This window comes from Vespa velutina, chromosome 12, assembly GCF_912470025.1.
Source record: "Vespa velutina chromosome 12, iVesVel2.1, whole genome shotgun sequence".
Taxonomy (NCBI): Eukaryota; Metazoa; Arthropoda; class Insecta; order Hymenoptera; family Vespidae; genus Vespa; species Vespa velutina.
The window spans coordinates 5075124-5083809 of record NC_062199.1 but is presented as its reverse complement, the minus strand read 5'-3'; the positions used below and the strand labels follow the sequence as shown (position 1 = coordinate 5083809).

General features: G+C 24.2%; 1 protein-coding gene across 3 annotated transcripts in view; it reads left to right on the top strand.

The window, feature by feature from the left end:
- LOC124953296 (single-minded homolog 2) overlaps positions 1-8686 on the top strand; it is a 39355-nt gene that overhangs the window by 6997 nt on the left and 23672 nt on the right. Inside the window, exon 2 of one of the 3 annotated variants that reach the window (XM_047504478.1) lies at positions 1753-1888. The exons of the other annotated variants lie outside the window; for them this stretch is intronic. The gene's annotated coding sequence lies outside the window, so the exon portion shown is untranslated. The remainder of the gene's footprint in view (positions 1-1752; positions 1889-8686) is intronic. 3 annotated transcript variants of the gene reach the window in all.

The window sequence follows — 8686 nt, the reverse complement described above, 5'->3', positions numbered from 1 at the left end:
TTTACGTTTATTATTCACTATTTAAATTTTATTTAATGTATTCTTTATGAAACTTCTTAATAATCTCTCGTGCATAGGTCCTATTTTCTAATTTTTCTTCAAAAACTTAATGGCTCGACTTGTAAATAACAAAAGTCAATCAAAGGGCGGGACATGAGAAGCGCGACAAATCTAACTTAAAAAAATATATTTTCTTTACATATATATTATTATTATATGTAATTTCTAAGTGATATGAATACTTGATATTAAAAAGATAGATTAAAATAAAAAAAGATATATTATAATAAAAAGATACGCTCGATAAAAAAAAAAGTATATTTTTAGTATGCGTATTTATCTCATTATTATTTTTCTCTTTTTTTTTTCTTTTTTTCTTTTTTATATCATTGACATTTTTACAAATTTCGCAATAATAATAATAATAATAATAATAATAATAATAATAATAATAATAATAATAATAATAATTGAATATATTCTGATAAAAGCTCCAAGTACATAACTTAATTAATGAATATACTTGGAAGGTTAAAAAAAAAAAGAAAAAGAAGAAGGAGAAGAAATTTTTAGAACAAGTCTGAGAGAGGAAAGGTATAGGTGAAAAAAGAACTAAAAGGAATAAAAAAAGAAAAAATAAATAACGAAATATAAAGGGTGGACTCTAAGGTAGAAACGCGTCGGTTCGTCACGGGTAACGAGCTTCAAGACGACGTGGACCATCGAGACTCTCTCGATGTGGCCCGCTCTACCACGCGAGATTTTCGTAGCGCATGCCGGTGGCTTTGTAAGCGAGAAACGTCATCGTAATCTCATCTTCTAACCCTTCAAACTTTTATATATATATATATATATATATATATATATATATATATATATTCAATTCGTCGCGAAACATTTCCTTTTTTGATTTTATTTATTTTTTTATTTATCTTTTTTTCTTCTTTCATTTCACTGGAAAATCTTTCTTTTCCTACGAATATCTTTTCTTTTCTCTTTTTTTTTTTTGAAATTAAAAATATTTTTTTCTAAACTATTTGAGTTTTCCTTTGTCTTTGTCACTAAATTATTACAAATTACAAAATTATATTTTTATAAGCAATACTTAATGCAATATTCAATTCGATTAATATCCAATGAATAATAAGAAATAATATATACATATAAAATATATAAATATATAATATATATATATATATATATATATGTATAATTTAATAATCATCAGTTATAAAAAAAAAAGGAAAGAAAACGTGATAACTGTAATCCAACATCAGTTTGTTATAAAAAGAAAAAGAAAAAATATATGTTACACTTCCTGATATTTGTTGTTAAAACATATATATATATATATATATATATAATATATATATAATATATATATTATATATATACGATAATGGAAAGAGCAGGACACGAGATATATACATACTTACTCAGTAACTTTGTTTTACGGAAACGTTGCATTTCGTGAGATCATCGTAAACATTGGGCGTCAATGTTGAAAATACCAAAAAAAAAGGAAAGCAAACAGACAAAATGGAAAACATAATCCGAACGTAATCATACACATTTACTTGTTACAAACAAAATGTTGTATACAAATATATACATTACATATACATATATACATACTTCATGATACGCGTTTTCATTAATACATACAGGTACACATATATATATACTTACACGCGTTTAATGACAATGTTTTATGGAAACAATATTTTTTGTGATCGTAAGAAAGAAAGAAAGAAAGAAAGAAAGAAAGAGAAGAAATATTAATCGCAATGATAGACTCACAACGACGACGATGACGACGACGACGACGACGACGAATCACGTGCTTATTTTTACTCGAAGAAGTCCGTCGGTGATTCTTGCAATGTAGGTAAGTCTGATTACATCCAGTGGATGCTTTGTCAGCATAACATGTATTCTTGTTATCATACTGTTCTTCAAGGTTACCTCATTCGTATCTACATTTAAGACACTGGTTTATTCGTTCACGATTAATTTCTCTTTACATCGTCATCTTCTTCTTAGATTTTCTTATTTTCTTTTTTTCAAGTTTCTATTTATTCGACATCTTCCATAGAAAAGAAAAAAAACGGAACAAAAAGAAAATAAGCCATATTTATTTATTTTTTTTCTCTTTAAACAACATATTTCTCGGTCTTTAGTTATTTTACTTTTTTTTTCTCCTTTCTTAGTTCCTAAAAATATCACGTAAAATTAAATTTTTAAATTTTAGTTTAAAAATGTGTTATTATACGTTTACGAATTATTTATATATTTTTTAATAATTTAATTAACAATATGTAATGTATATTTCATTATATGAGAATAATGTTTTTTTATAATTTTACGTATATATATTTATTTATTTATTTATTTATATCCATTTAATGTAAAAAAAGAAAAATTGATTTCATTAAATGATAGTTTCTAACACTTTATACAGATCACACACATATATGTAACACAGGTTGATTTATAAATTAAAATCCTGTTAAAATATCTTGCTTGTTAGAGGCAATAGAATAGATATCTATTAAGAAAAGTTTTATGATTTCATAGATAAAATATTTTAAGATAACGAAATAAAACATTCGACTTTAGATTAAATCGGAAATTCAATGATTTTTAATGTTTATTATGAAACTCTCTGTATTTTTATAATTAATCACTTATTTTGAATGATTATCTTAAAAAAAATAATTAGACAAGTATACACACCTAAAGGTAATAATTAAGGAGATATTAAAGCATGATATGCTATATAAACAAAAACGGTAATACTAATCTTAGTGAAACTGAAATTTCTAAGAATTACACGCGAAAATTATAAACGACGTTAATCAATCTCACCAAATGTATAATTGTAACATTTAATTAGATTATACAAATACAAATATAAATTATTTTTAAACAAATACAAATTATTTTTTGTATTATATGAATACAAATATTAACAAACTACTAACGTATTATTATTGACTGTGCATACAAAGAAATAATGGACACTTTAAACATTTATTGAATTAAATAAACTATTATTTTTTATTTGTTATGATAAATTAAATTCAAAAATTTTTCTTTTCAATGAATAGCCTTGATAATATTAAAATTAATTCATACTTAAATTTATTCATTGAAAGATTGTTTTATATGTTCTTCATTTTTTCACAGCCTCTTAAAATTGTTTATATTTAAAAGTATATATAATTATTGATCATATAATTATACATGTTATTAATATTTAACTTTAAGCCTATACTTGTTTTTATAATTTCTTTTAGAATAATAGATTGAAACAGTTAATTAAAGAATAAAAATAGTGTTCCATAAGAGAAACTAAAAATTATTGAACTTTTCGGAAGTCGAGTATTTTGTTCTGTACTCTTAGAATATTTTACACTTCACGAAATTATTTTTAATATATTTTTTTCCCTATTGTTTCTAACAGAGGAGTTATTCAATAGATTCTTAATTTATAATCAACATACGTATACATATATATGCACACACACACACACACACGCGCGCACACGCACACACACACACACACATATATATATATATATATATATATATCGAATTTAATTATACGTGAAAGATTAAAAATAATTTGAAATAAATGTTTATTACTATAATTATCTGAATATTAGACTGCATAAAAAAAAAAATAAATAAAAATAAAACTAAAAAATATCAGACTTTTCTTAATATATATATATATATTTTCTATTGTTCCTAACAAAAAAATTATTCAATAAGCCCTTAATATATATATAAAAATATATATATATATAATAAATATTATGTATATATATATATTGAATAATTTTATATATATATATATATATATATATATATATATATATATATAATATACGAAAAAGATACTATACAATATCGAATCTAATCATATGTTAATTATCAAAAATAATTAAGAAAAAATTAGAAATAATTAAAAATAAATTTATCGCTATAATATTATATCAAGATGTTTTAGAAAAATAGAAACTAGAAATCATTAAATTCGGATACTCATATTTAACTGAAAAGTAGAATATTTCATTTCGTCCTTTTAAAATATTTAACACATCATGAAATCATAAAATCACGGAATCATAAAATCACGAAATCATGTAATCATGAAAATTTTCTTTTCTATTACTCGTAACAAACATAATATTTAACTCCCCCTTAATTTAATTATATCTAATCGACCTTTATATATATATATATATATATATATATATATATATATATATATATATATATATATATATATAAGTATAGATTTTAAATTCCTAGGAAAAAAAAACAAAAAAAGAACAAGAAAAAACAAACAAAGAAAATAGAAAAAGGGAAAGGATTCGCAAAAGATTCGTTTTAAATGTACGAAGAAACGTTGACTTTTTAATGCAAGTCCTTTCCATCCTGCACGTTTCCGTCTCAATCCTTTTCCACCTTTCTGTCACGCTCGCGAGACGAGTCGTAGTTTACTGGCGAGTCGAATGGCGAAAGCAACGAAGTTCAGCGACTTCAAAAACTTACCGACGCGATGTACCTTTGCCTATACCAATAAATTCTATTCCACGTTGCTTTGCAGTGAGAATGCATCGTGCTGTTTCTTTCTTTCTTTCGTTTTCTTTTTTTTCCTTTCTTCCTTCCTTTTTTTCTTACATTTTTTCTTTCTTGTTTTCTCCTTCTTTTTATAATAAATATATAGTCATTCATATCAATGAAAAAAACTGAGCGATAAAATTTAAAATTGAAATAAAGGCTTTTAAACAAATCTATTAATATCATATTTGTTTAGTTCAAGATCAGAAAAAAGAGGGAGATTCTTTTCGTTTTTATTATGTATTTGCGAAAAATATAAAAACAGTTTTGTGACATCCCGTATATTTGATTAAAATTTGTTTTCTTGTTTTTATTATTATTATTATTATTATTATTATTATTATTATTATTATTATTATTATTATTATTATTATTTCATTTTTCTTACTAAAATGAAAAAAGAAGTAGTTATGGTTTAATTAAATACTTTTTTATGATAATTTTCCGAATACGAATTTATAATATTTCGGGGAGTATTTTTACATCTACATCACACTTTTTAAATCTTTATGAAGACCACGATATACTTTCTTTCTGTCTATCTTGCGTTTTCTTTTTGTCTTTTTTTCTTTTTTTATTTTTTTCTTGCTTTTTTCTTCCTTGCTTTCTCCTCATTTTTATAATAAGTATATAGTTATTAATATCAATGAACAAAAATTGAACAATAATATTTTTAATTGAAACGAATGCTTTTAAATAAATCTATTGATATCATATTTCTTCATTATTTTTCAAAAACCGAAAGAAAAGAAAAACATTCTTTTCGGTCTTATTATTTATTTGCAAATAATATAGATACATTTTTATGACACTCTATATATTTTATTAAAATTTCGCCTGTTGTATTTATTATTATTATAGTATTTTTACATCGACGTCACATTTTTTAAATCTTTATGAAGACCATCGCATAACTCTATTTTATTTCAAAAGTCGTATTTCATAGTAGATTACTACCGAAAAATACTCTCTCTCTTTCTCTCTCTCTCTCTCTTTCTCTCTTTCTCTCTCTCTCTCTCTCTCTTTTTCTTTCTCTCTTATTCACGCTCAAAAAAAATCGAATAATCCTTTATAAGATAGAGATACATGAATATCTTATGTATATTTATTTACGAATGTGCGTGTCCATTAGTACATTGACTCTTTCAAAATAAAATTTCTACGACTATCCTCGAAAAAGAAAAGAAAAATTAAAGTAGTGGGGTGTAAAAGTTTCGATCTCCGAAATGAAATAACGAATATATGTATGTACGTGGAAGAGGGCAGAAATGAAAGAAGTCGCCGTCCATAACTTCAACGGGCTGGTTGGCTGGCTGGACGGCTTGTCTGGATGGTTGGATGGCTGGATGGATAAGCTAGTCGGGTCAGCTGGTCGTGAGCCAAGTTGTAAAATAATGGTACGTTAGTCTCGGCTCTAATCGTACGATCGACGCGCTTTAAATTACGGCCTAATAACGTATAACCCGAAATTTTCAAAGGACATACAGAGTTTAGTCCATATAAAATGTTACAAACTATTGTTTACAGAAATCGATATTTTCTTATATTTTTTCATCTATTTCTTTTTATTTGTCAAATACATTAAATTATCATGACTTTTAAATGAAATAATAAGATTTGATAAGAATCATAATGGACATGAAATGATTTATATATCATTTTTTGTATATATATATATATATATATTTAACATTCTTTTGATACCTTCTTACTATCGATGAATAACCGAATGTAAATATTTTGTGTGTATGTGTGTAGATTATCAAATGATTAAATATGTTCGCAAGAATCATTTTAAATTAAATACTATCATAAGTTAATATGAAAAAAATCGTTCAAAATATCATTACGGTTATTGTAAATATCTATTATTAAAATTTTAATTACAATTATTTTCGATCAATCGATATAGAAAGTATAAAAAATATTAATGTCAGGTAACACTCGTGAAATTTCACTCGTGTTTATGAACGATCGACACGCTCGTGTCGGAGATTAATTTGTTTCTTTTTTTTCTCCTTTTTTCTGTTTTTTTTTTTTTCTTCTTATTTCTCCAATTGGTCATGCATAAATTTTTCATTTTTTTTTCGTACGATCGTCGAAACGTCGACTCTTTTTCCTTTCTTTATTTTTCCCCCTTCCGTCACCTTCTACGTCCCCCAACTCAGTGATGACTTACGCATGTCTTTATAACTATTAGGTACTTATACGTTAAAGACGCATATAGTACGCTACGTTATAGTGGTATTATACTTTGTAAAAAGGATGACCGTGTGACATCATCCGAACTCTTGCTACGTGCCCAAGTGGAAAACACGCTCGACGTCGATTATCCATTTTTGCACGGAATTATCGCGTGCCGAGCGAGATAACCAGGTCTCATTCCTCGCGTACAAATCATCTCTGAAGATTACACGTGGAAATTAGACAAAGATAATTGGAGATGAAGTTGACTTGACGTAGGGGGTGTAGATTGATTTTCCGACCAGTGAAATTTATATGGAATTCTTTTTAAAATTCTTATCGGTTAAAGAGATTTTTTGTTCTTTTCTTTCTTTTGTTTTTTCTTTTTATATCATGAATAATATCTCTATTGAGATGTATATAGATATATAGAAATATATACAAAATTTTAACTGAAGAAATTCTTTTTAATATTTTTATCGGTTAAAAAGATTTTTCTTTTTTTTTTTATATCGAGAATATATCTACCGTAAATACAGATATATATATATATATATATATATATATATATATATATATATATATATACACATAATGAATGAATTCTTGTAAAAATTATTATCGGTTAATAATTTATACTATATATATATATATATATACACATAATGAATGAATTCTTGTAAAAATTATTATCGGTTAAAAATTTCTTTTTAACGACAATATCTCTATCGTATAAAAATATATATGGATGGTAACTAATTTGAATATCTTCAAAATATTACAATCTGATAGAGGCAAGTGAATAACTTTCAATCGATTTCTAGATTTTGATAGTGATATACAATATATATATATATATATATATATCGATATTAATCAAATAACATCTGAAATATTACAAAATGTAAGAATAAGTATTATTATATTATGTAATAATCTGATATTTTTTTTTTTTCTTTTTTCTGCCTGAAGATCACACGTGGAAATTAGACAAAGATAATTGGAGACGAAGTTGACTTGACGTAGGGGGTGTAGATTGATTTTCCGACCAGTGAAATTTATACGGAATTTTTTTTAATATTCTTATTGGTTAAAGAGATTTTTTGTTCTTTTCTTTCTTTTGTTTTTTTTTTTTATATCATGAATACTATCTCTATTGAGATATCTCTATCATTCTTTTTTCTTTAATAATATCACTGAAAATTTTAAGCGAAATAATAATTAGTTATTTAAATGAATATTCTATTATACAAATCGATTATAAATTAAGAGCTAGTTGAATATCTCCTTTGTCAAAAGTAATAGAAAAAAAAATAAATTAAAAAATTTTTCGTGATCTCTTATGTCAAATTTTTTAATAGTATTTATTAAAACATCCGACTTCCAGTTAAACCAGAAGATTAATGATTTTTTATTTTTCTTATGAAACACATTATATTTTTTCAATTAATTAAATATTTTAATCGATTATCTTTAAAAAATATTATTGTATAAGTCTTAAAAATTAATAAATAACTTGTGAAATATGTTATCTAAACAGAAACAGTGAAATATATTTAATTATTTGGTCATATAATTATACATTTTTTTCATGCAAATATAATCCTAAGTACATCTTTTTTTATTACATTAAACTGTTGGATCGTTCTAGATATCAGTAATAATATTAGATTAACACAAAATATATAATTTTTTTTTTTTTTTTATTAAGAAATAATAATTATCTTAAAAAAAGAATCGTTGAATTTCAATTTCAATTTCAATTTATTTCCATGAAATAAAAATTCTCGATACGGGAGAAAAATTAAATAAAAAGAAATACAAAGTCCGATCATAATATAATAACGGAGAAAAAGAAAGAATAATTTCT